This window comes from Pollicipes pollicipes, unplaced genomic scaffold (genome assembly GCF_011947565.3).
Source record: "Pollicipes pollicipes isolate AB1234 unplaced genomic scaffold, Ppol_2.1 Scaffold_4881;HRSCAF=5763_pilon_pilon_pilon, whole genome shotgun sequence".
NCBI lineage: Eukaryota > Metazoa > Arthropoda > Thecostraca > Pollicipedomorpha > Pollicipedidae > Pollicipes > Pollicipes pollicipes.
In genome coordinates, this window is record NW_023596576.1 from 30,882,541 (window position 1) to 30,890,008 (window position 7,468).

A 7,468-nucleotide genomic window follows, 5' to 3' on the forward strand; every position below is an offset into this window, starting at 1 on the left:
CTCTCTCTCTCTCTCTCTCTCCCTTCTCCCTCTCTCCTTCTCCTCTTCCCTCTCCCTCTCTCCTCTCCCTCTCCTCTCTCCTCTCTCTCCTCTCCCTCTCTCCCTCTCCCTCTCCCTTCCCTCTCCCTCTCCCTATCTCTCCCTCTCCCTCTCCCTCTCCCTCTCCTCTCTCTCTCTCTCTCCTCTCTCTCTTCCCTCTCCCTCTCCCTCTCCCTCTCTCTCTCTCTCTCGCTCTCTCTCTCTCTCTCTCTCTCTCTCTCTCTCTCTCTCTCTCTCTCTCTCTCGCTCTCTCGCTCTCTCGCTCTCTTGCTGTCGCTCCCGCCGCGCTTGCGGGCCGATGAGAATGCCAGAGCGATGCGCTTTGGAGACTCAGGTGGCTGTGTCAGATATTGAACACCATGTGATATTGCCAGGTGGCATTTGAGCTGTACGGGTGTGCAGGGATGTTATCAAGAGGTGGCTGGTGTTGATCCCTTTGGGCTAGATGGGCGGCTGACAGGACAGCAGTCACCACTATCGGCACACACTCGTCTGGAGTGGGGCACTGCGCGCTACCATCGCAGCATATGCACTTATTGACGTCGGACAATGCATTTCCAACCGCCGAACGGGCCATTCAGTTACGGCAGGAATTCCAAACGTGCTCTCCGTATTCCGGAAAAATGGATGGTACCTAATTGCTTTCCAATTGTCCCCAAATGCGTGGTTAGATTCGTTCACAGCTTATACTAGTGCCGCTGGATGGACGTTCAGAGCAAGGCGATAGATTCCTTTCTTAATCATCAAGAGCTGAATTACCTGCGTCACGGAGCCACGCGCTGCTGCATACCGGCTCTTCCCGCACGGCTAACCGGTGTGTTTCTTTCCAATCGTAGAAGTACATTTTTGCCGCAGCGTGGTTTTATACGGCTCCGAGATCTCTCACAACCCTGGTGCACGCCAAAATTGGGCTGTCATAACCCACGCGCTCTCATGACGATCGGGCTGCCATAACCCACGCACTCTCATGACGATCGGGCTGTCATGACCCACGCATTCTCATGACGATTGTACACCAACGATTACGAGTTCCCAAATTTCGATCATGGAAATGCTCAATGGAGCATTTCTGCGAAAAAGCAAGTACAAATATAAAACATTAGGAACCGAAATGTGTCGGGAGTTTATGTGACGATGGGTGGAACTTCTCATGTTTCAAGGCTTTCAATATCTCCCAATTTTCACATGGTGTCTTGTGGCGTTGTGAACCAGGGAGCAGGTGTTTAGTCTTAGTAGATGTGTTGGGAAGGGGACAGTTCTGAACAATTACAAACTAACCTAAGCTATTCCCAAAATATGCCAACAAACAAGCTTCCTACCAGATTTGGCTCATTTTGTTCCAAAGTTGGGGGGGGGGGGGGCCGGAGCCGAAGTTGAGAGATGTCTAAAGCCCCCCCCCCCCACCCCCACCTGAGATAGGACATTATACCTCTTCTAAGGAGCGTCACTGCCATAAAACCATGCCGTACCCCCACGCAGGTGTGCTGCAAGCGCGTGATCAAGCGATCACGTGATTCAGGCGATCAAGAGCATTACGTCATGTATCAGGCGCACAATCCGTACCACTGACTTGGAATAGGCATCACGGCTGCTTTCAAGCAGCAGACTCGAAGAAGAAAAGGACGTGATATTGTAAATACACCCGATGTCGTAGTAAACAGAGTCTGATGAAATGGGAGGCATATCGTGCAGTGTAACGTGTAAAAAAGTACCACGTCCCAGTACGAAACCAAACTTAGTCGAAGCTGAATGTTACGTTGGCATTGCCTTAAGTGCTAAAGAGGATACTTCACACGAAATAAGCATGACACATGATAACATGAGTGCAAGCGATATACCTCTTAAACACAGAATAAACAAAAAGAGGACGCACAGCAGTGCGGGACGAACATGGAACCTTGTTTCTGATCCTCTATGATCCGCGCTCATGCATACAAACAGCTGTAGTACATTGAGATTACTACGTGTTAAATTCCAGGACAGTTTGATGTTTGCTGAATGTTCCCACTCCACGTTCGAAGGTGATGTCGGTGGCGTCATTCTTCTACGGACCCGAGAAGACAATATGCGCGCACCAGTCCCACGGCTGCATGTGGATGCAATCTGGGTAAAGTCCTAGTTACGGTTTCAATTCGGAATGGACTAGATGAGATCAGAGCAGGTGACATATGACCGATTATGATTTTTTTCGAACCGTCTTTCCTTCAGTAACCTGCGTTCCTGATTTTCCGTCTTCTGCATGATTCTGCAAGGAAAAACTGGTGAACTCGGACCCAAAGCCCTAGAACTCGGATTCGAGCTCGGACTGATCCAGTATCGGAATCAAACTCAGCCCGACGCCGGACCAGGGCTATCCGATTCCTCCGATCTATACGATCTCGGACTCGAGGTCCTAGAGCCGAAATACGGACTCGATTCCATGCAATGAAGGGATGAAATATGTCTTCGACTCGGACCCAAAAGACCAGCGCTCAGACTCTGACTCAAACTAAGTGCTTTACGTTCGGAGCCTCTGACCCATACCTGGACCAAATCATTCATGCTGTTCCCCCACAGTCCGAAGCGGCTAATCTCACAGTCCTGTGCTATTATCCCAAAGTATTACGCTGCTGATCTACCAGTCTCGTGCTGTTTATCCCAAAGGCCTAGCTGTTGGTCTAATAGTCTCGTATTGTTTATCGCACAGCCCTACGCTGTTGATCTCACAATCTCGGACGGTTGATCTCACAATTCCGTGTTGTGTATACCACAGGATTAATGTGTTGATCTCACAGTCTCATGCGGCTGATCTCACAGTTCCGTGCTGTTTATCCCACAGCCTTACGCTGTTAATATCACAATCTCGTACGGACAGACCCGCTGCCGTTCATCCCACAGCCTTACGCTGTTGATCTCACAGTCCCGTGCTGGTTATCCCCCAGCCTACGCTGTTGATGCCATAGTCTCGTACGGAACAGACCCGTGCTGTTCATCCCCACGATTTACGCTGTTGATCTCACAGTCTCGTGCGGCAGATCTCACAGTCCCGTGCCGTTAATCGCATGGCGCGCTCGGTCGCCACCGGAGCGGGGGGCTGTCGCCGTCACCTCCTGTGTCGGATGTCTGGCAGTTCGTCGTGGCTCGGGGATGGCCTCGGTCGACTTGCGTGGGCCTCAGTGTCAAACCGGGTCATATCGTCCTCGATGCCATTTTACGGACGAGTGGTATTCCGGAGGACCGCGTCACCCCAACGGTGACTGGGCCGGTGTGCGGAAGGCGGCGGTGGCGGGGCGGGGGCAGAGGCGGGGGGCGGTGGCGGTGGCGGGTGCGGCGGCAGAGGCGGCGGCGGTGGCGGAAGCGGTGGCGGTGGCGGTGGCGGTGGCTGGTGGCGGTGGCGGTGGCGGTGAGGTGGCGGTGGCGGTGGGGTGGCGGTGGCGGTGACGGTGCGGTGGCGGTGGACGGTGGCGGTGGCGGTGGCGGTGGCGGTGGGGCGGCGGTGGCGGGGGGGTGGCGGTGGCGGAGGCGGAGGCGGAGGCGGAGGCGGGCGGAGGCGGAGGCGGAGGCCGGGGCGGTGGCGGGTGCGGCGGCGGAGGCGAAAGTGGTGGCGGTGGTGGCGGTGCTGACGATGACGCCTCCGGCCTCCGGCCGTCAGTCGTTTGTCCCGGTGGGGTGGGCTGCACCGGCCGGGCCGTATAAGGTCGGGGGTCCGGTGAGCCGTCACCTGCCCCCGCGCCGACTGCCGACCGTTAACGAGAGCCGGCCGGCGCGCTCATCCGGCCTGCCCCGCCGTCGGCTGGCGTCGGGAGCTGAGCCGCTGGTGACGACACGCTGCGGCGAGGCGGCTCGCCGCTGGCGTCGGGAGCTGCGCCGCTGGTGACGACACGCTGCGGCGAGGCGGCTCGCCGCTGGCGTCGGGAGCTGAGCCGCTGGTGACGACACGCTGCGGCGAGGCGGCTCGCCGCTGGCGTCCGTGGAGCTGTGGCTGGTGGGGTTTACAGTGCGGTCTTCTGCACTCACGGAGGCCGCCGCGAGGGCGGACGTATATCCCACGGCGGACGTGGTGGCGGTCGTGCCCACGTCCGAACGGAGGCAGCCGGCGCGTGACGCCTCCCAGGGCTCTCTCCGGGAGTATCCCGCCCGTTTATGTGTCGCTCGCCGCCGGGCCCACGTCACTGTGGGGGGAGCTGCCACGGCCTCTCACCCTCTTTTCTGCGTGGGACGTCAGCTTTTCGGCTGGTGGCTCCCGGTCGTGGGTGATGCCACCTCCTGGTGCTCTGGTAAAGGGTTGATCGCCGACAAGTCGGTTGTCGAGGTCGGTTCAGGGCTCGTGGAGAATTAGACATTAATCTGTTTCAGCACGATGGGGAAGTTATCTGGTCGGATCTGGTCTAGGTTCTGAGAAATCCAGGTTGATTTGCGTCATTCGAGTTCTTCATGTTGACTTCTATTAGCACATCCAAGTTGAGTTCAAGAGCCGATTAGTGGCAGGTCCTGAGATGCATGTAGTTCTCAATTTTTATTTACACGCAGGCAAATTTGGAATCATCGGAAGATCATGGCATGGCAAAGATAACCTCCTGACTCGATTGCGGATACAAAAACCTGACTACTGCGACCAAGCATAGAACAAGCGGTAATACCGGTTTGCTCAATCAATTTGGTTAGTTTTAAAGCTCAGTCTTGGCCTCCTAGTGCTGATGTTTTGCTCGGCCTAAAACTCGTGCGTAATTCACAGCCCCTAGCTGAGCAGTGGCAACAACACCCCGGGGCGGTAAAGCGTCAATCGGCCTTCCGAACCGTGCGCTTCAGCTGTGCCTCGGCCTTCCGAACCGTGCGCTTCAGCTGTGCCTCGGCCTTCCGAACCGTGCGCTTCAGCTGTGCTCGGCCTTCCGAACCGTGCGCTTCAGCTGTGCCTCGGCCTTCCGAACCGTGCGCTTCAGCTGTGCCTCGGCCTTCCGAACCGTGCGCTTCAGCTGTGCCTCGGCCTTTCGAACCGTGCTCTTCAGCTGTGCCTCGGCCTTCCGAACCGTGCTCTTCAGCTGTGCCTCGGCCTTCCGAACCGTGCGCTTCAGCTGTGCCTCGGCCTTCCGAACCGTGCTTCAGCTGTGCCTCGGCCTTCCGAACCGTGCTCTTCAGCTGTGCCTCAGTCATCCGCCCTTCTTTCCTCATTCACGCTTCGTCCGAATCACCGCAACGCCCCGTTGATCCGAGGAAAGCTGCATACATCAGCCGGAGCGGGCTCAGTCGGGCGGGCGGGCACCTGTTCCGAAGAGGGGTCCCTATGCGGGACCAGTCTCTGCAGCGGAGGACTCCCAGGTGCACGCTGTCTTGCCCGACCGCTCTCACTTTCCCGCAGCCCTGAAATGGCCACCACGTGCCGAAATGGCTGATCCAAACGGAGCCGTGCCTTGTTGGCGTGACTCAAAGTTACGACTTAAGTTCGGACCCATAATTCTGTTTGCAGCTGACATTGCCGCAAGAGATGAAGCAAAACGGCCTTGGCTGCATGTGGACTTTACAGATAAGCTGTATTGTGGCGGGCTGATTGTGCATAGCTCGGTGACTCGCAGGCCGTTTAGAACGCCGAAGTTTCGTTCTTGCTGTAAAGCAGGTGTGAGATTTGGCCTGCTTTGCTGGGCGCATATGGTGTCGTGTGCCTCGACGGAATGTCTGACGAAGGGGGCAGCCCGACGGTACCTGATGGCACCGTGTCTGAGATGTGTGAAAGAGCGTGCCTCAGCGCTACGGACGAGTTTCGCAAATTTAGTGGTTCGCGTCAGGTGATAACTGGTCACCTGTCAGGATGCTCCTTGATGGGCCAATGGGTCAGCAGCTAAACCGCGGATTTCCCTTGCGCTCATCCTCAGTGAGACTAGGAGCGAGTGCTGCGTTGCAAAAGGAGAATCGCGTGTTGCAAATGATGACTCGTCTCGCGATTTGGGGTGGAATGGACGCGTTTTTGTTCTGCTCGTTAATCATCTTATCGCAGTATTCCGACAGTTCGTTGGAGACGGGCATGCCAGAGAGCCTCAGGACATCCGCCAAGTGAGGCTGTCGAGAGCTGCACAGAACTGAGCTACACAATACTGAGCTGCATAGAGCTGAGCTGCACAGAGCTGAGCTGCACAGAGCTGAGCTGCACAGAGCTGAGCTCCACAGACCTGAGCTGCACAGAGCTGAGCTGTGCAGTGCTGAGCTGCACAGAACTGAGCTGCACAATGCTGAGCTGCACAGAGCTGAGCTCCACAGAGCTGAGCTGCATGGAGCTGAGCTCCACAGAGCTGAACTGTACAGTGCTGAGCTGCACGGAGCTGAACTGTACAGTGCTGGGCTGCACAGAGCTGAGCTCCACAGAGCTTAACTGTACAGTGCTGAGCTGCACAGAGCTTAGCTGCACAGTGCTGAGCTGCACAGAGCTGAGCTGCACAGTGCTGAGCTGCACAGAGCTGAGCTGCACAGAGCTGAGCTCCACAGAGCTGGGCCGCACAGAGCTGAGATGCACAGAGCTGAGCTGCACAGCACTGAGCTGCACAGAGCTGAGCTGCACAAAGCTGAGCTGCACAGAGCTAAGCTCCACAGAGCTGAACGGTACAGTGCTGAGTTGCACAGCACTGAGCTCCACAGCGCTGGGCTCCACAGCGTTGAGCTGCATCCCAATGATTGTCAGATGCAGCGCCGCATGCTAGCCGGCTGGGAGCAGTAACGTAACGCCCCATTCCGCTTATTGAATACCAACAATTTTGACCACGAAGATTAAATCACGCGAGTTCTGTGATGATGATAATGGTATTTGGGTTAAGGGGCGCCTCGACTGCTGCGGTCATCACGCGGTTGCTCTGCAAGTGTGTAAGTCAACAAGCCCTCTGCGGACAAGCTGGTCCAGTGGGTCAGGTTCAGTACCGGTCTGCAGAGAGGAGCCCACAGCTGTGGCACCTCTGTCTCTCGCCGCGGCGGGCTGACGTGCGATCGAGCGTCTGCGGTCGAGCGCCCGCTGCTGGAATGGTGGCTCGAGAGCGAATGTAACGGCGCTCCTCTGAAATCGCGTGACGTCACGCAGCAGCGGATGGTCTGCTGCTGGCCAGGCGTTTCTACGCTGCACTGCACGTCCGACAATGCCAAATGCAGCGTCGTAGCCATCCGTTTGCCAACGGGGCCGTAGCCCCGTCGGACCGTTATCATCGCCACCAGGAGAACTACCCTGTCATCGACTCGTTTTCGCACGTAACGGACTGACATATGAAGGCGCCTCCGCACAACACCGGCACCGGCGCCGGTCAACAAAGCCTGCACCGGTCCTCAGAATGGTCACGGCCACGGCGACCGGCAGCGCGACGCTATCACCGAGCCAGGCGGGGCTTTCTCGGCTAATCGGCCACCAAGGCAGCGGGATCCCGCCGCTCAGGGGAATGGCCGGTCGGCTGAAGCCAGCCCAAGGCGAGCGGCGCACACC